This window comes from Urocitellus parryii, chromosome X (genome assembly GCF_045843805.1).
Source record: "Urocitellus parryii isolate mUroPar1 chromosome X, mUroPar1.hap1, whole genome shotgun sequence".
In the NCBI taxonomy this organism is placed as follows: Eukaryota; Metazoa; Chordata; class Mammalia; order Rodentia; family Sciuridae; genus Urocitellus; species Urocitellus parryii.
The window spans coordinates 48,247,490-48,268,013 of NC_135547.1; the positions used below are offsets into that span (position 1 = coordinate 48,247,490).

The window sequence follows — 20,524 nt, forward strand, 5'->3', positions numbered from 1 at the left end:
GAACCACATAATGTTGATCAAACCAGTTCAGTGTAATGATCATTTAAAAATATGTAGGGTAGAGATCAATAAAATATCAATTTAATGAAAAACATAAAATAAAATGCAAAGTTGAAAGAGTTTACTGGTCCTACAATTTCATTTAAACTTTGCAAAATCACTATTTGAAGCTGAAAGTGTAGCTTTAATATATTTATTTTTGTTTATTTTCTCTGTATATGCAAATATAAAATATTTGACTTCAATATTTAAAAATATAGTATCATGCTACATTTATGATTCTATAATGTGTTTTTTCAGTGTATGTTGTATTTCAGTATTTAAGAGAAGTTTACTGGATTAGCTCATAATTTATATAGAATAAAATTCAATGCCTTTATGTGTATAATTCTATAAATTTTGACAAACACACAGTCATGTAACTCTTGCTAAAATTGGCCTAGAGATAGTTCTATAGCAACTACAATTATGGGATATAATTAAAAACCCATTATGGTTTAGATGTGGTGTTCCCTGAGAGGTCACATGTGAGACAATGCAAGAAAGTTTGGAGGAGAAATGATTGGATTATAGCCTTAAGCTAATCAGTGAATTAATCGCTGATGGGATGAAGTGGTATGGTGTGGTTGGAGGAGATGGGGATTGAGGCATGGCTTTGGGATATATATATATATATATATATATATATATATATATATATATTAATTTAATTGATTTTTTGAATATGTGAGAGCAGAATGCATTACAATTCTTATTACACATATAGAGCACAATTTTTCATATCTTTGTATATAATGTATGTTCATACCAATTAATGTCTTTATACATGTACTTTTTTTGCATCTTTATATCAGAGAAAACATTCGGCATTTGTTTTTTGGGATTGGCTAACTTCACTTAGCATTATCTTCTCCAATGCCATCCATTTACCTGCAAATGCCATGATTTTAGTCTCTTTTTTTTTGCTGAGTAAAATTGCATTGTGTATATATGCAACATTTTTTTATCCATTCATCCACTGAAGGGCATCTAGGTTGGCTCCACAGTTTAGCTATTGTGAATTGTGCTGCTATAAACATTGTTGTGGCTGTGTCCTTTTAGTATGCTATTTTTAAGTCCTTTAGGTATAGTCCAAGGAAAGGAATAGCTGGGTCAAATGGTGGTTCCATTACCAGATTTCCAAGGAATATTCATAATGTTTTCCATATTGGCTGCACCAATTTGCAGTCCCACCAGCAATGCATAAGTATACCTTTACCCCCACATCCTTGCCAACATTTATTGTTGTTTATCTTTATTGGTATCTGGTGAGTGGAGTCTTTCTCTGTTTCCTGATTATGTGAGCTGTTTCCTTCCATCACACTCTCCTACCGTGTTTACCCTCACCTCAAGCCCCGACTAAGACCTCTGAAACCATGAGCCTTCAAATAAATTTTCCTCCTCTAATATTGTGCTGCTTGGGACTTTGAGTCACAGAACAGAAAAAGCTGACTGAAACAAAACCATTGAACAACTACACATGTAAATACAAAGAATTATTACATGAAAAATTTTTGAAAATCAACATAATTTATGAGGCTCCAAAAGAAAGAATTTCAGTCTTCAATCATAAGAAAATTATAAGGAGATGGTAATGCTAATTACCCTGATTTGATCAATAAACATTGTATGCATGTGTTGAAATATCAATACATCATTTAATATGTACATTTAATGTTAGTACTCAGTTCATGAGAGTGCAGAACCAGCAAGGTAGAGGTTGCCTGGAAGAGCCATAGATAGATACAATCTCCAAGGTCATACCTCCAATGACTTATTTCTTCCAACCATACAACACCTTCCTGTAATTATGACACAGATGTCCTTTCAAATTATCAAATGTACTAAATCTAGCAAATATATTAAATTACTGATGCATCACCGCAGAAGAGCCAATGAGCTGGAAGTTTGCTGGGGCCGCTTTGGCTGTGGCTCTCAACACATATGTGTATAAATAAAGATGGAATTCATGTAGTAAATTCATGTATGGACACAGCATAATGTGGTCAATTTCATTCCATTGTTCCTGTTTTCATGCTCTTTCTTCCTCACCCTATCCCTTTCCTTTACTCCACTTCTATTTTCATGGTATCCTCCTTCCCCTGTTTTGCTTTTTTTTATTAACTTTATTTTGGTCTAGCTTCTGCATATGAGAGAAAACATTTGAATTTTGACTTTCTGAATGGCTTATTTCATGGATGGAAATGGAAAACAACATGCTAAGTGGAAAAACACCCTTTGGAGTATGCCAATTTACATTTGTAACTGAACTTCAGTCCACCCATACCACTCTTTTCATATAAATAAAAACAAACTCCTTTGTGCTGAGAGCCAGGCTAAAATTCTCCAGGTCAATGCTATTTCTCCCTTTTCCTTGAGCATGAAGTCACAAAAGTCTTGTTCCCATTGCATTTGCGCCTTTAATTTTTATGATGGAAAACTCAAGATCCCACTGAGTCAGTAACCATACAAAATCTAAATATTGATGTTATCAGAGTATATGTACCCTTTCTTCACAGAAAATTGCTCCCAAATGACTATTATGTCACATTATTTTGTTGGCATAGAAATTCTAGAGTAGGTAAATTGGCAGTCTTGCACAAGGTTTTTTGAGACTTCATGAAAGTTTCTCATGAAAACTTAACCACATGGTTTCTCTTGTAGTTAAGATGTCAGTCAGGGTTGAATTCATGTGAAGACTTGATTTGACTAGGACCTATGGATCTGTCTACTGATCTATTAGTAGTAGTAGTAGTAGTACTAGTAGTGTATTATAATAATATGTCAAAGCAAGATTCACTGTGTTAATTTTGTACACGAACATAACATAATTTGGTAGACTTCATATCCCACAACATCAACAGGACTTCCATTTCACCCTCCCTCTTGATCCTCTTCCTTTCCTCTATTGAACTTTCTTCTATTTTTATGAGATACTCTTTTTATTACTTTTTTCTCTCAAGCTTCCACATATGAGAGAAAACATTGGACCCTTGACATTATGAATCTGGTTTATTTCACTTAGAATCATGTTCTGTAGTTCATTCATTTACCAGCAAATGCCATAATTTCATTCTTCATTATTAGTAAGTAAAACCTCATTTTGTGTATAAATATATACATATATATGCTACATATATATGCTACATATATATACTATATATACATATACTATATATATATATATATATATATATATATATATATACTAAACAGATATATATGTATATACAAATATACATATTTTATTTGATTTATCCAAAGGAGGAAAATACTAAAAATGAAATAATTAAAATTAAGAAATATATATGTAAAAATTCTGACTTTGGAAAAGTACAAGACAGTGAGTTTCACAGGTGAGCAAACTCCAGGAGAATAATAGGCATCTTGTTTTCCACAGGGGGAACATTCTGAAATTTTTCCCAGGAACTATTAAGAAAACTAATACATTCTTGGCTAGAACACATATCTAATCATAAATAGGAACTTCTTACACTATAACCTAATGTATCCTGCTTAGTGATATAGCAAACAATAAAGTACTAATGGTACCAGTGACCTAATGTAACCTAATGGTATAAATAAAGATGGCAGCTTAGATGAGCAGCCATTTTTGCCTCTGCATCTTGCTTCTCTCTCCCTTTGTTTCAGTACATATATATAGCAGAGAAAAATATACAACATGCTTTTCTTTTGAAAAAGATGGAGTAACAAGGAACAGACTTACCTTCATATTCAATAAACAATATGTGAAAGAGTGACTTTTAGTACACAGGTTTTTTATTACCTGATAAAGTACAATAATTCCACAGACACAGGCAATAAAAAAGTAAACTCTGTAAAATTGCCCTACCTAATTGCTCATAGAGACTCCAGGACACAATATGGATATCTGGAAGTTAGTCAGAGACCGTAAACTTCACTGACTCAAAGAAGAGGGGCTGGGGGCTGGGGATGTGGCTCAAGCGGTAGCGCGCTCGCCTGGCATGCCTGCGGCCCAGGTTGGATCCTCAGCACCACATACAAACAAAGATGTTGTGTCCGCCAATAACTAAACAATAAACATTAAAAAATTCTCTCTCTCTCTCTCTCTCTCTCTCTCTCTCTCTCTCTCTCTCTCAAAAAAAGAAGAGGGGCTTAAAATATGAGAAATAATAATATGTAAAATAGAGGACAAAGAGTCACACCCAGAGTTCCACAAATATTCCAAAGATCATCCGTGAATATTCATAAGATAATTAATCAGTAGACTGACGTAATAAAAACTATCCAAGGGCAGGGAAAAAAAATTCTGAAGGAATTAAAGACTCAAGTTCCCAGTGTTCACATAACACAGAAATTGTGAGTTTCCATCAGTCAGTCTGGGAAATCATATAATTTGTGTGATATTCATTAATGAAAATGATCCTGTTGCTCTACTGTATAATGCTTATGTTACAGAGTTGGGCCCTTCCAAGAAATGGAAACAGCCTGAAGACTTACCCTTTGAACTCCAATTCTTGTGATCATGTTAGAAAGATTTCAGACATGTTGCCCAGAGTAATAGGTGTTTACTGAATGGATAGTGAGTTTATTGAATGGATAGGAAAAGGGATGCTCTCAAGGGAGAGAGTATGTACTTTCAGGGAGGAGAGGGAGAATGTGCACCTCCTGCACTCCAGTTTTATTGGGTATCCCAAAGAAGTTTCAAGAGAGTCACAACCAAGTCCACCTTTTGACATTTGATTGAGAGTAGGATGACATCAAATTTTAGGTATTCACTATCATAGCAAATGTAGGTAACCTTGGTCCATGCTCACAAATTCTAATTGGATTGTTAGCCCTACATTCATACAGATTTTAAGATTAGCAGGAATTATTCTTATCTCCCTGAGTTTCAAGATCTAGTCACAAAAGTCTCCCCTTTCAGGGTTACTTGGGTTCCTCTTATAAACATTATTTTGGGCCTGCATTTGTCCTTCAGTTAACAGTTTGCTGAGGAAAGTGACACATTCTGTCCACTTAGGCCAAGTTGGGCTGCAGGGAAATTGCTTCTTGGAAAAAAAGCATGTGGGGGTCAGCACAGTGGGCATTCACATCTGTCTGTTTCCTAACACTTATTAGTAGACTACATACTTCTCTGATTAAGAAAGAAAAAAAAATCTTCAAAATGAGATACTAAAGAATCAAACTGTTTTCAAGTAACTTCATTGTGTTGCAAAATAATGCTCAAGGATATTTAAAAGCATATAAAATACATCATACCTGAGAAAGCAAAACTCACACTGTTATCAAATCAATAAAAAATTACCAGGCATGCAAATCTAAATAAAAAAATAAAAATATGACTCAAAATGTGGATAGATTAAAATTAATCAAAACCTGAAAACATGGTAGAAGTATCAGACAATACCATTGAAACAGTTATTATAACTATTTTTCATATGATGTGAAACATTGCTTATATCATAGAAAATATTTACAAGATGCAAATTGAGTTTAGAAAAATGAACCCAGATGTGAACTAAAAAAATAAAAGAATGATATTAATGGGATTAATGGCATATGAGCCATTGCAGAGAGTAAGATTAGTGTACTTTAAGACAGAAATAAAATGAAACCCAGAACAAAAAATAATCAACTCCAATGAAAACAGCAGAAGTGAGGTATGAGACAACTTCATATGTAGTAAATACATGTGTAGAATTCTGAAGAGGCAAAGAGAGAGACAAAACACATATTTGAGAAAATGATTGCTGACAACAACTCAAGTTTGGTGACAAATATAAAACTGTAAAGAAATGCAATGAACTGCAAAGAACAAACATGAGGAAACCTACATGAAGTTACATAATAATTTAATTTCTAAACGACAGGGACAAAGACTTTTAAAAGCAGCAAAAGAAAATAACACATTAGAGGCAGAAGATAAAGGTAGTGAAAGCAGAAGATTTCTCAGCAGAAGCAATGCAAGTGAGAACGCAGTGAGGCAACATCTTTAAGGTGGTAGTGAGAAATAATAATTGAAAAGCAACCAATTAGTTTTAGAATCTATAGAGAGCAAAAGTATTCTTTGAAAATGCATGTGATACAATGATTTTCAGCTTTAACATACAAACTGTTTGGAATAAGCACTTATTTCCTTAGAAAAAGAAAAAAAAAATTTAAAAAATTAATAAAACTAAAAATAAGACACACTTGGATTCATTATAGAACTATGTAGGACTAACTGACCTCCTGTAATCTGGAGAGCCAATTAGTTATGAGTTACATATCTTTTTACCTGTAGTTGGAACTTGAAAAGACATAAACTGAAAGAAAAATTTAAATAGCAATTTGAGAAAATTACTAAAGGATCAATGTGGTCTAGAGTGAGAATGAAAAACTCCCAAGGGCCTCTGCATTAGAGATGCCTTCACACATTTTTCAGAATTCACCTCTGAGAACCCCATCACATTTTCTTAGGGAAGATCTGAAAACTATCTCTTCATGGCTCTTTCACAGGGAAGGAAACAGTCATTCTTTGTAATGCATGGTCAGTATCTACTCATAATAAATGTTTATCTTCCATGGGGCAAATATCTCATTATAGCTTTGCCTACAATCCAGAGGAATGGATATTTTTTCTCATTCCATCTCCATATAGTTTCCCTGTTCCACATAAGGAGAAAAGTAGGAGCTTCAAAATCTAAAACCTGAAGGTAACAGGCCAGTGACTCATGCCCATTCCACACTTATATTTGATTGGAAGATTGTAAAACAATCCTATTCCAAAATGCTTTATCAACACACCAATAGGGCCCTATTATAAAAGAAGCACACATAAGAAAAGGAAGCAGTTGCAAAATAGAAATTTTCCCTGAAGACAGGGAAGTGACCATAAGTCAAGAAGGGAAACAGAAACAGGGAAACTAGTGGAATATGAAGTACTTTCTACCTATATTTACAACAAACATTTAAAATAGATATTCTTACAGAAAGACTAACATCAATCTTTCCACCAGAGATTTAATTTCTCAATATGATACATCCAGCTTTCAACAAACATAGGACATTACAAAAAAACAAGAATATAAGCATTTGAGTGGACAAACCAAGAATTAGAAACAGATTCAGATAGGACAGATACTAGAAAATATTGCTTATAAGAAATAATCATAAAAATTAAAATGGACTATAATTCATAAAGTATACATTAAGAAGAGAGTTGAATAACATATTAATGTTCACAATAAACATACTGTTCTATAGAAGAAAGGTGTGTCAGAGGGAAACTGTTCAGCTCATAGCAGTCAGGAAGCACAGAGAAACACAACAGTACTGGAGAGAAATAAACCCTTTCAGAGCACATCCCCAATGAACTACCAACTCCAACTAGGTCCCACCTCTTGTAGTTCAACTGGGTCCTACCTCTTGTAGTCCTTTCATCCATCAGGTGTATTAATCCACTGATGAGGTCTGAAGACCCATGGTCCAACTGTTTTCCCAAAATACCACCTCTTAATATTTGAGACTTTCGGTAACATTCCAGAACCAAATCATAACACATGCCATCCTACAGTTTTATGTATCACAAAAACTAAGGACAACTGGGCACCATGGCATATGTTTGTAATCCCAGCAGCTCAGGAGGCTGAGGCAGGAGGATTGCAAGTTCTAAAACAGCCTCAGCAATGGCAATGCACTAAGCAACTCAATGAGACCCTATCTCTAAATAGAACACAAAATATGGCTGGGGATATGACTCAATGTTTAAGTGTCCCTGAGTTCAATCCCTGGTACAAAAAAAAAAAAAGTAAGGACAGAGAACACTCTAGTTTTTGCTCTTGTATATAAAGAGTTTGGAAACTCTCAGTAGGAAATTTAAAAAAAAAAACAAAGGGAAACCAAAAATTTGCTTTAAATAAGTCAAATAATTGATAGCATCCTATTAATAACTGTAGATGCCAAAAAATACAAAAAGAAGAAAAAGACAGTTTAGTGGGAACACAAGCTGCTGAGATATGAAACTAACAGCTAATTGAATGATAATTCAGGAATTAGAAGATGTTGGTTATGGTTTCAATTTAAAATTTAAATTTAAATTTAAAAAATTTTAAAAACTTTTGAATTCCTGGATGTCCACTTTTAAACTCCTCTCCCTTTTGTTTTTAGTTTGACCACCAGAATACGCTTTTCATGTGAGGATGTAAGAAAAAAATATCTTCATGACCTAGTGAAGTGAAAGAAACAGAACATTTTGAATTACAACCAGTACATTAAGTTCCATTAAAAAGGCCTTCCCTCAATAGAAACAACTTTACCACAGCCTTATCTGACATACATGAAGGGAAATTAGACAATTCTGGTTCACTCTATCTGTGGTGAAAAAAAAAATAAAAGTAAAAGAAACTCTTAATGATACAGCAGGGAATAATATCAACTCAAAAAGCCCTCCTCCATACCAAGACACCATATTAGGAAGGATCAGATATAATAATAGTCAATTATACCTGAAATAACTGCAAAGTAAAAACTTTATTTAACAAATTTCTAAGGAAATCCAAAAAGAGGGGAGAGAAAAATGAGGACTGTTAAGAAAACTGAGAAATCTCACACGTATTATTATAGCATATATTAAAAAAATAGTCTAGAAAAGTAGAATATGACTTTCCATGGCTCCTCTAACCACAGAAGTATTAATTTGAACATTAATGCATGTACAAAAATACCTTAATAATACCTAAGCAAACCAGGTGAGAAATTATGGTACTTGAGTATAGCACAGAAGAAAAATATATATTTAAAAGGGTAGAAAGGACAAATTAACAGCATGTGTATATCACCCCTAACTTCATCCCAGAGAGTACAGCATGGAAGAGATATTCTCTGCTTGATAGAAGAGGAAAAAATCACTACTTGGTCATGCCTTAGATTGAAATGCTGGGTCTACCCTAGGAAACCCATTATGGGACAAGTTTATTCGGTCTCAGAATACAAGCCGGTGTCCACAGACTGTACCTCCATACTCACCCTTGTATCCAGACAGGGTTTACAGTTTCAAACTCTAAGTCTGAGTGGCAAACTCAGCATTTGCAACTGAATGTCTCCAGTATACTGGGGTTCGATATGCCTTAAAAACAGGTTTTCCCAGAGAATTGAGCTCCAATCCTGCCCTGGGTCCGTCTTAGATCTAGTGGTAGTGAGCCCTGAATTTTCCATTGTACCAGGCTGACCCACATGGCCTTAGAGATCAGGATGGTTCTCCCATGTGGATAGAAGCTCCAGACCTGCCAATTTCCAGGATAGCTTTTGTGTTGTTAGCATCCATGCCCACTCCAGATTCCAGATCAACTCAGAGCTAGGATAGTCCAATAGATGTAGGCTTCAGGTCTATGATGGCAACAGGTTGATAACTCTAGCCTCAGTCATCATAACAAACTTGAGGAAACAGAATTCAGGCCTTCCCAGTACCAGGTTCATCTCTAGTAGCGCACTCCAACAGATTCAGGGTTCTGATCTGCCCCAGGAGACCCAAGTTCCAGGTTTATCACAGAGGACCTGAGGTTTAGATTGGTCTCATGGACCAGTCTTTATAATATCAAGGAATAAAATAAAAATAGAGTGACATGGATTTGAAGCACTTAAAATGGGATTAGTAGACCAGTGTTGAATCTGGTCTCAGACACACTATTTGAAAAAAAAGAAATTAAAAAAAAAAGAAAACAATCCCACATGCTGACTAAATGTTCAAGATCATATATCCTGATGGGCATGAAGGTGCACACCTATAATCCCAGTGACTTAGGAGACTGAGGAAGGAGAATCACAAGTTTGAGGCCAGTCTGGGAAACTTAATGAGACCCTTTCTCAAAATAAAAAGTAAAAGTGGGCTGAGGATATAGCTCTGTGGTACAGTATAGCTGTGTGCAATCTCCACGACCCCTAAATTCAAGGTCTGAAAATTTGTCTTTTATATGGTATAATCTACTCATGACACATTCAACAGAATTATTTATTTTATTTATTGAATCTTGCCTTTGTAGAATTTTTGCATGCAATATCTACCAACATAAATAAATGAAACACTTAGCAACAAATTTAAATCAAGTGGACCAAAGACACACATACTAAAACTCACAAAATTTGATTAAATTAGTAGAAGACATAAATAAGTTGAAAGATGTCCTATGTTAATGGAATGGAATAATTTATATTGATAAAGTGGCCATTATAAGCCCAAAGGATCTGTAGATCTCAATGCATTCCCTACCAAAATTTTAATGATATTTTTGAAATAAATCAGAAAAAAAGTTCTGAAATTCTAATGAAGCTACAAAAGTTAGCCTAAGCAATCTTGATCAAACACAACAAATCTGGAAGCATCACACTATTGACTTCAAATTTTACTAGAAAATATAGTAATTAAATTGTGATCAAATTGACATAAAAACCAACACAGAGAAAAATGGAAAAGAATACCATACTCAGAAATAAAGCCTTGAATATACACTTAATTACTTTTTGACACAATAGTTAAAAATCCACAATTTAGGAAAGGATAATCTCTTCAAAAAGTGAAACAAGGTAAAATGATTATCCACATGGATATCAATGAAATGAGTTCCTTACACTATAGACACAAATGAACTCAAAATAAATTAAGGACTCAAATTTAAGAACCAAAATTTTAAGTCCACTAGAAAACAATTTCGAAGAAAAAGTTCCATTTCATTCTTCATTGCAAAAATATTTGGATGTAATAGTAAAAGTACAGGCAACAAAAGAAAAAATATTGGTATTATATCCAACTAATAAATACTTCTTTGTATAGAAAGAAATAACCAATATAATCAAGAGACTGCTATGTAATGGAGAAAATATTTGCAGACCATACATCTTATAAGTGATTAATATCCAATAATATAAATAAATTAACAAATAACTCAATAGCAAGGAAACAAAAAGTTAAACAAAAACTTGAATAAATATTTCTCAGAAGAAGATGCAGAATTGTCCAATTAGTATATGAGAAAAAAAATGGTAAACATCTGTCATCATCACAGAAATCTGGGTTAAAAACACAGTGAGATATCTCCTGTTTTTATCCATTTGTGCTGCTATTAGAGAATTCCTGATTTGTTGTAAATTGCAAAGCTTTATTTAACTCACAATTATGTTGACTAGAAATTCAAAATAGCATATCATCACAATATGATGTGCTACAATATGGTGTCATGATGAAGGAACATTTGGAAAACTTAAAATCTCATATTGTTACCATACTAAATCTAAAACCTACGGACATTTTTTTGCCCTGTCAGCTATGCTGCTTCTTGTCAAAAGCTGAAGACTGGATGTTGATAACCATGTGCTCCCATCTGTCAACTATCTAGTTATTCCATATTACAAATTACCATGATGGAGCTCCAAACTGGCCTTATCTGGCCTGAGTGCTATGTACACACTTCAGGTGATATTTAGTTTATTATAATCTCATTTTAATGACAAAAACACACCCACCACCACCATGACAGATTTGACAACATCCAGATTAAGGAAGAAAAGAGACGGTACTGTGATTCATGTAAACCTCTTCCCCCTTTCCATTAAAAGCTCTGATAACTATATGTGTATCACAAACTCATATAACCCAGTCCTAGTAAAAATCCAAACCCTAGGCCTTCTTAAGGAGAAGGTTAATTTAGATCATGCTTTCTCCTCCATTCATTGGACATTTAATACAATTTCTGTTAATTTCTAGAACTATTTATTTGTGAAAAGTAATGAGGAGTAAAATATCCTGAAATTTTTAAAAAATACTGAGTCGTTTATTTACCTTAGTCTGTATGAGCTGATTTTGGCCAATTATGTAAGCTTAGCTAAGCTGAAGAGAGCTGAGCTCTCTGATATCAGAGGAACCAAATGAAGCACCAAACCTAAAATGAAAGTTACACTCGGTATTTTAATTACTATATTTTCTGAGTTTTCTAGGGTTACAATAACAAGATACCATAGACTGAGTGGCTTAAATAAAGAAATTCATTTTCTGATAGTTCTATAATCTGGGATTTAATGATAAAAATCTCAGTAGGTTTACTGTCTCTTATAGAATCTTTACTTTCTGGCAAATAGTTGACTTCTCTCTGTGCCTTCACATGACTTTACTCTGTGTGTACATCCATGGTGCATCTTTATTTTCTTATAAGGACACCACACACATAGAATTAGTGCCCACCATATTAATCTATTTCACCATAATTACCTGTAGAGACAAGTGTATGGAGTACTGCATATGTGGCATATGTTAAGGGTGTCTGAGTGGCAGGCCATTCACCTTGTGCTAGGCGCCTGAGCATAAGGCCACATATTGCAGTCCTAGAGTTTGCTCCATGGCCCACTCCTTGATTGGTTGCCACAAGGATAGTTAGCAAGAAATTGTATTGGCGGCACCCTATAATCTGCTTAGCTACTGCCTGAGTATTATATACATGGTTGCTGAGAGCCGAATGACGCATAGCATTTTTGCCAGAACAGAGTGGTTGAGAGGTGATGCCAGTAGCCATTGAGATGATAATGGTTATGTTAAGCTGTCTGCCTCCTCCCCTGCTACTTTGGAATTCTCGCAGGGATTTCCCCTAGAGTTCCCATTGGTTGGGAAAGTGCCTGAGGAGGATATTTCCAGCTGCTGGTTCCTGGACGAGCAGTGTTCGGGGAAGTTCCTTGGAGTGTGCTGGTAGAGTTCAGAAATAAAGTTTGTGTGTGGAGTGTGCTGGTAGAGTTCAGAAATAAAGTTTGTTCCTGCTTCAGTGGCTCGTGATTTGTGCCCAGCCAGACTGCGGCACATGGTAACTGCACAATAAAATCATCTTGGTGTCTGGAGGTCTAGATTTGTGACTCTGCACCCATACTCTAATCTACCCTGTTCCATGGACCTCTTTGCTGAATTAGAATTACATCTTTAATGGCCCTATCTCTGAATATGATTTCATTATGAGGTACTAAGTGTTTGGTATTCATCATATAAATTTTGGGAAGAAACAGTTCAATCCATAACATTTTGTCTCCTGTAATTCCCTAAGCCATGTCCTTTTAAAAATATGTATACATTAATTAATTTATTTATTTGTTCTAATTTGTTATATTTGACAGCAGAATACATTTCAGTTCATAGTACACAAATGAAGCACAATTTTTCATTTCTCTGGTTCTACACAAGGAAGAGTTACACCTTTCATGTCTTCATACAAGTACCTAGGGTAATGATGTCCATCTCATTCCACCATTCTTCCTACCTCCATTTATCCTATCCAAAGTTCCTCTATTCATCTCATGCCCCGTCATCATGGATCAGCATCAATTTATCAAATTAAACATTGAGCCTTTGTTTTTTGGGGGGATTGGCTTACTCACTTAGCATGATATACTCCAACACCATGTATTTATATGCAAATGCCATGATTTTATTCTCTTTTAATGCTGAGTAATATTTCATTGTGTATATATACCAGTTTCTTTATCCAGTCATCTATTGAAGGGCATATAGGTTGCTTCCACAGATTAGCTATTTTGAATTGTGCTGCTATAAACATTGATATGGTTGCATCACTCTAGAATACTGTTTTTGAGTCCTTTAGTTATAAAGGAGTAGGATACCTGAGTCAAATAGTGGTTCCATTCCAAGTTTTCTAAGGAATCTCCCTACTACTTTCCAGATTGGTTGTGCTAGTTTGCAGTCCCACAAGCAATGTATGAGTGTGCCCCTTTCCCCTGCATTATTGACAACACTTGTTGTTGTTTGCATTCTTAATAGCTGCCATTCTGACTGAAGTGAGAAGAAGTCTTAGTTTTGATTTGTATTTCTCTAATTGTTAAGAGATGTTGAACATTCATTCATATATTTGTTATTGATTATATATCTTCTGAGAAGTATCTGTTATGTTCCTTAGCCCATTTATTGGCTGGGTTATTTGTTCCTTTAGTGTTAAGTTTTTTTGAGTTCTTTATGTATCCTAGAGATTAGTGCTCTATCTTATGTGCCTGTGGTAAAAAGTTGCTCCCATTCTGTAGGATCTCTATTCACCTCACTGTTTATTTACTGAGAAGAAGCTTTTCAGTTTGAAACCATCCCCTTTATTGATTCTTAATTTTATTTATTGCACTTTAGGAGTCTTGTTTAAGGAAGTTGGGGCCTAATCCAACAAGATGAAGATTTGGGCCTACTTTCCCTTCTATTAGGCACAGAGTCTCTGGTCTAATCTCTGGTCTAATTCTAAGTCTTTAATACATTTTCAGTTGAATAATGTCCTTTTTACATTCAAAATACATTCATTGCCATCTCATCAGCTAAAACATCTTAAACAGTCAAAATGGTACAGTCAAAATTCTTAATCCAAATTTCATCTAAATAAGGTATTGGTGAGACTGATCCTGCAGAAAAACTTCTTTCCAGTTGTGAATCTGAGAAAATGATTACTTTCAAATACATTGAATGGGCAGGAACAGAATAACTATTCACATTTCAAGAGGTAAAAACTGGAAAGAAGTAAAGAGTCATATTTCCTAAGCATGTCCAAAACCTAATAGGAAAAATCCTATTTTAAATTTTAATTTGAAAAATATCTTTTATATTCTGATCTTTGGCCCCACCATATAGCAGTACCACTTTCTTACCTCACTGGATATGGATGGCAGAAAATACCCTTCAGCTTTGGGCAGCAGCACTATTCCTCAGCCATAGACATTAGCCATTCCTCGGACACAATTATTACCCATGACCATGAGCAGCAGCCCTACAAATGAATTATCAGGCAGTTACAAACTGACCTTCTGAAAATCAAGAGGTGCCTCAGTCCTTGAAATGAGCAAGGCTTAATATGACTGTGAACTCCAGTTTCTTGATGTCAGTAACATTTACAAACTACTTCTAGGGTCATTCTTTATCGTTTTTGAAAGATATGTTTTATGTTTGCAGGAGGAAAATTCTAATGCCTCATAATGTACCTCAGAAGTTCAACAACCTTTCTTCATTTTCCCTGTAAGTTTCCATTTTAGTCCAAGCTGGCATAATCTCTGTAGTTATACCTGATCACCATTCTTGGATTTGACTGTGGAGGCTACTTAGATCCATGGATCAAATATGTAATATTTTTATCAAATAGTTTTCTGGCCATACCTTTGGAGTTTTTAATAAAATTCACTTTCTCATTTTTTTATACAAAACAGATGAGCTGAAAAATTTTGAAATCTTCAAGTTACAGTTCTGTTTTATTTAATAATTCTTGTAATATCTCTCTCTCCTCTCACATTTTACTATAAGTGTCGAGGAAAAATAGCCTAAGCCTTCAACATTTTGCTTAAAAACTGTCTCAGCTGAATATACGTGTTCACCATTTATAAGCAATATAATATAATTTAGCCATTTTTTGCTACTTTTTATTAAGATCACTATTTCTCTAATTTCTAATAATATCTTCCTATTTCCACCAGATATGTCATAAGGATCATTTTTTGATTTTTTTAATTTTTATTCTATTTTTTTACATATGACAGCAGAATGCATTGCAATTAATATGACACATATAGATCACAATTTTTCATATCGCTGGTTGTATATATTCATACCATTGATGTTTTCATAACATGTACTTAGAGTAATGATATCCATCTCATCCCAACATCTTTTTTACCTCCATGTCTTCTCCCTTCCCTTCCCTTTTCCCTATCTAGAGTTTGTCTAATCCTCCCATGCTCCCCCTCCCTACCCCACTATGAATCAGCCTCCTTATACCAGAGAAAACATTTGGCAATTGGTTTTGGGGGATTGGCTTACTTCACTTAACATTATATTCTCCAACTCCATCCATTGACCTGCAAATGCATGATTTCATTCTCTTTTAATGTTGAGTAATATTCCATTATGTATACATACCAGCTTCTTTATCCATTCATCTATTGAAAGACATCTAGGTTTGTTACACAGTTTAGCTACTATGAATTGTGCTGCTATAAACATTGATGTGCTGAATCCCTGTAGTATGCTGTTTTTAAGTGCTTTGGATATAGACCGAGGAGTGGGATACCTGAATCAAATGGTGGTTCCATTCCCAGATGTCCATAGAATCTCCATATTGCTTTCCATATTGGCTGCACCAATTTGCAGTCCCACCAGCAATGTATGAGTGTGCCTTTTCCCCCACAATCTCCCCAACATTTATTTTTGTTTGTGTTATTAATAGCTGCCATTCTGATTGGAGTGAGATGAAACCTTCATTTCGTAATAAAAATTCAGAAAAATAGAAAACAAAAAGAAAATTGTGATTAAAGCCAGAAGAGGAAAAATCAACTTATATATGGGAGAACAATAATGAGAATTTACTATAATTCTTTTCAGAAACCATGCAAACAACAGAAAAGAGTGAAATATTTTAAATATACATTTTTTTAGTTGTAGTTACACACAATACCTTTATTTTATTTATTTATGTTTATGTAGTGCTGAGGATCGAACCCAGGGCCTCACATGTACTAGGCAAGCACTCCACCACTGAGTCACGACCCCAGCCCTAGAGTGCAATATTTTAAATGTTGAAAGAAATAAAGAGAATCTAGAGGTTATTGTTTAGCAAAAATCATCCTTTAAATGTGAAGAAGATACTGGGAGTGGTGGGGCATGCATGTAATCCTAGCGGCTCTGGAGGCTGAGGCAGGAGGATCACAAGTTCAGCAACTCAGTGAGATACTATCTCAAAAAAAAAAAAAAAATATATATATATATATATATATATATATAGAGAGAGAGAGAGAGAGAGAGAGAGAGAGAGAGAGAGCTGGGAATGTGTCCCAGTGGATAACTTCCCATGGATTGAATCCTCAGTAACAAAACAAAACAAAACAAAAGATTTATAATACAAGCCAAAGCTAAGTGAATTTGTCATCAATTTTGTCATCAGTGTATCTAAATTGCACCAAAGAGCTAAAATTATTTTTTGGAGAAGTGGAAAATTACATATTTCAGATATTTTGAGATAGATAAAGAAAGGAAGACAAGTAAAGCACTAAATGAAAGTAAATAAAATATGTGTTTTTTTAATTATTAATTGATCAAAGAGAGTTTGAAATACATTTGGTGATTTCACCATACAGATAAGAGGATATAATCAATATTATAAGAACATTGAAGAAATTTAATCACTGCAGAAGGAGTCTATACTATTTGTAATGCAGTATAATGTGATCTCAGAACAGCCTTGTCTTAGATTACTTGTAAATGTACATATGACAATCAAGGGAAGAACTAAAAATAAACAAAAATGCATAATTCGTCCAAAATTAGAGGAGAAAGATGAAATAATATAAAATGCTCAATGAAAACCACTGAAGGCAGAAAAAAAGGGGGTGAATAATGATATAATGAACAAGACTAATTAATGGAAAAGAGTTATAAATGTGGCAGATTATTAATCTGAATATAATCACTTTATGAATTTTGTAAACAAACTAAATAAATGAGAGGGTCTGAAGTACTAAATAATGAAAAAAAGAGAAATATATGCTGCTGAAAAGAAATCCATTTCAAATATAAAGTGACAAATATATTAAATTTAATGGAATTAAGAAAGATAAATCATATTTCCATTAATCCAAAGAAAGCTGCTAAAGAACTAAAAATAAGAAACTAAAAGAAAGCTACAGAGTTTTCAATAAGATAGAAGTTGATGGGTTGGGGATATAAGTCTGTTGGTAGAGTGCTTGCATTGTATGCACAAGGCACTGGGTTCTTCCCCAGCACCACAAAATAATAAATAAATACAAGAAATTAAATGTTTCATTTCTTTAAAAAAGAAAAAAGATAAAAGGTTGTGAAATTCGAGGTGGAGATTTCTTCATGGAAATACCAAGAAATTCATATATTTTAAATATTTATATAAATAATAAATATATATTTATATATAACTTTATATAAATATAAAATATTTATAACATAATATCTTGTAAAAACCCTGGAAACATGTTGAGAAGCTGCAGGACCCAAATAAATGCTTATCCAACACTGATATGTGGCTTTTATTTTTCCAACCACTTCATACAGTAAAATTTTCAATTCAGTCATTATGCTTTTCAGGTCCAGAATTTCTTTTGCATGTTTTCAAAAATAATGTGTATCTTTTTGATATTTCCACTTTTTTCACATATTATTTTCTTGATTTTTGTGTAGTAATTTGTGTTTTCATTTAGCTTATTGGCCATATTTAAGATAGTTGTTTTATACTAAATCCTTAAATTTAAACTGAAGTAATGCTGTATAACTAAAAGCCATAAAAAACAGCTTTTTAGTAAAGTTAATATGTGTATGGGTGCTTGCTTCAGTAGCACATGTTCTAAAATTGGAATGATACACAGAAGATTAGCATGGCCCCTGCACAAGGATTATATACAAATTCATGAAGTGCTTCATACATTTTTATTAATTAAAGCTGGTGTTAAAATATGTTATGGGTGTAAGATTCTATACAAGTTTAATTTTGGTTTATAATTTTACTTTTAATCATTTTATGGGATCAGAATTAAAAGCATGAGGGGCTGGGATTGTGGCTTGCTGGCAGAGGCTTGCCTCACGTGTACAAGGAACTGGGTTCGATCCTCAGCACCACATAAAAATAAATAAATAAAATAAAGATATTGTCTGTATACAACTAAAAAATATTTAAAAAAAGAATTAAAAGCATGAAATATCAATTAATCTACTAAAGTGTATTATATGTATATATATTATGTAATTTTTAATATAAATAACATATTGGGGGGTCAGTAGTAAAAAAAAGTTGTAGGCAATTCAGTTAAACTGTTAATAATTTGATATAATTCATAATTTGATGACATTGGAATATGTTATGTAGGCTCATAGTAATAACAAAGAAAATGCCTAAAGGAAATACATAAAAAGAAATGAGAAGAGAAATAAAAATTGTGACTTTAACAATAAATCAAATATAAGGCAAGTAGTAAAAGAGGGAATGAAAGATAAAAGAAATGATACCAGACATAAATAAATTATGAACAGGATGACAATAATAATTCCTGTCCTTTAAAATGAGTGAATTAGCACCGGGTTGTAGCTCAGTGGCAAAGCATTTACTTCACATTTGCAAAGCCTTGGGTTTGAACCTCAGTTCCAATAAAGAAAAAAAAAACATAAATAAATAAATAGATAGATAGATAGATAAAAGAAATTAATTACAATCCCATTCAAAATTCATAGATTGCTAAAATTAATTAAAAAAGTTAAGTTCAATTGTATACTATTTGATTCACCTTAGATTTAAAGAAACATGTGATTCACGTTAGACTGAAAGAAACACATAAAGCAGAGAAAAGAAAGGATATTCCCTGGAAAGTGTAACCAGTAGAATGCAGGGGAGTTATTCTACTATAAGACACAATAGATTTCAAGGTAAAAATTGTTATGAGAGAAAGGACAAATTTTGTAATGACAAATAGTTTCAGCATTATCCTGACGCTAAAATAATAATATACACTACTGGAAAAGAAAGTAAATACATTATCCCTGCCGAATACTTATGCAAAATCTCCAAATACTATAAAAAAAGAATTCAATGAAATATTTACAAGATTACCCTTCATAGTTAAATGTGATTGATTATTGGCAAACATAATGGTCCAACATATGAAAAACAATCATTGCAATGCATAACATGGACAAAATGAAGAAACAAATAAGTGATAGTCTCAACTGAGGCAAAAAAATTGCGAAAATTTAATAAATCTTCTTGTTAAAAACACCCTACAAACTAGGAATAGAAACGAATTTCCTCAACAAAAATAAGGTTATATTTGAAAAGCCATTAACATCCTACTCAATGCTAAAAACTAACAGTTTTTGTTAGGGTTAAGAAAAGGATATCCTCATTCACCACCTGCATTGAAAATGGTATTGAAATTTTAGATGGAGAAATTTTATGTGTAAGAGAAATAACAAACATCCAAACCAGAAAGAAAGAATTAATATTATATCTATTCACAGACATCATAATCTTATCCATAGTATTTCTTAAAGTTTCTCTTCAGGGAGTGGGGTTGTAGCTCTGTGGTAGAGGTCTTGCGTCATGTGTGTGAGGCATTGTGTTTGGTTGTGTGCATCACATAAAAAATAAATAAAATAAAGATATTGTGTCTATCTACAAGTAAAAAAATAAAGAAAAAAGTTTCCTTCTGGATGTCATTAAAAAATACACTTATACATGATTAGTTGGACTACAAATTAATACAACTACTTTGGAAAGCAATATAGAGATGCTTCAAGAGAGTAGACGTGAACAAAACATATGACCCATCTATTCTACTCCTTGGTATTTATCCAAGAGAAATCAGCATATTATAGTGATAAAAGCACATCAATGTTAATAGCAATAATAGCAACAAAATTCACAACCAAACCAAGTACCTATCACCAGATGAATAGATAAAGAAAATATGACATATATACAAAATCAAGTTTACTCAGTCA

The 20,524-nt window shown here is 33.5% G+C and overlaps 1 non-coding gene across 1 annotated transcript; it reads left to right on the forward strand.

The window, feature by feature from the left end:
* The first annotated feature begins 18,353 nt into the window (after positions 1–18,353).
* On the forward strand, positions 18,354–18,460 carry LOC113201272 (U6 spliceosomal RNA). The gene has a single exon (XR_003303132.1). It is a non-coding gene; the product is annotated as a U6 spliceosomal RNA (small nuclear RNA).
* The last annotated feature ends 2,064 nt before the right edge of the window (positions 18,461–20,524 follow it).